The sequence below is a fragment of the Piliocolobus tephrosceles genome, chromosome 11, assembly GCF_002776525.5.
Source record: "Piliocolobus tephrosceles isolate RC106 chromosome 11, ASM277652v3, whole genome shotgun sequence".
Taxonomy (NCBI): Eukaryota; Metazoa; Chordata; class Mammalia; order Primates; family Cercopithecidae; genus Piliocolobus; species Piliocolobus tephrosceles.
In genome coordinates this window covers 128032527-128033154 of record NC_045444.1, presented here as the reverse complement: position 1 = coordinate 128033154, position 628 = coordinate 128032527, and positions in this window count along the sequence as shown.

Sequence of the window (628 nt, the reverse complement as noted above, 5' to 3'; positions counted from 1 at the left end):
TTCTCCTGAAAAAGTCACATGTTATTTCTTCTCACCTCCATTGGCAAAAAAAAAAGCTATATGGTCATGCAAAAATTTAAGCAGGTGGGTTGGAATAGTCAGAATGCATTCATAAAAACTGAACTGAAAATATTTGGAGAACAGCGCCAATAACTATTGTGAATGCCAACATGCATCCCTAACAACCCCGTGCTGTTACTCTCCAGAGTTTTTATGTCTTGCAAAGTATTAGAACTTCCTATCTGAAGCCATACCACTCAGAGGGACTGCAAAATACGTAATGACATCTCCTTTAGGATGTCCTTAGAGAACTCAAGGAAAAGAAGTTAAATAATTTAAAAAGGGCTTTTGGGTACAGCTATTTAGCAGTAGGGGGTAAGAGTAGAGATAGATTGTAAAGATAATAGTAGGGTTAGGGTTAGGATTAGGGTCTGGGTCAGAGTCAGGGCCGGAAGTATGGTTAGAGGTGGGGTCATGGTCAGGGTCAAGATCAGAGTCAGGGTCAAAGTCAGGGTCAGAATTAGGGAGCAGGGTAGGGATCAGGGTTTAGGGTCAGGGTCCAAGTCTAGAGACAGGATTGCGGTTAGGATTAGAACCAGAGCTTTGTTCTCCTCAGGACCCACCCGAG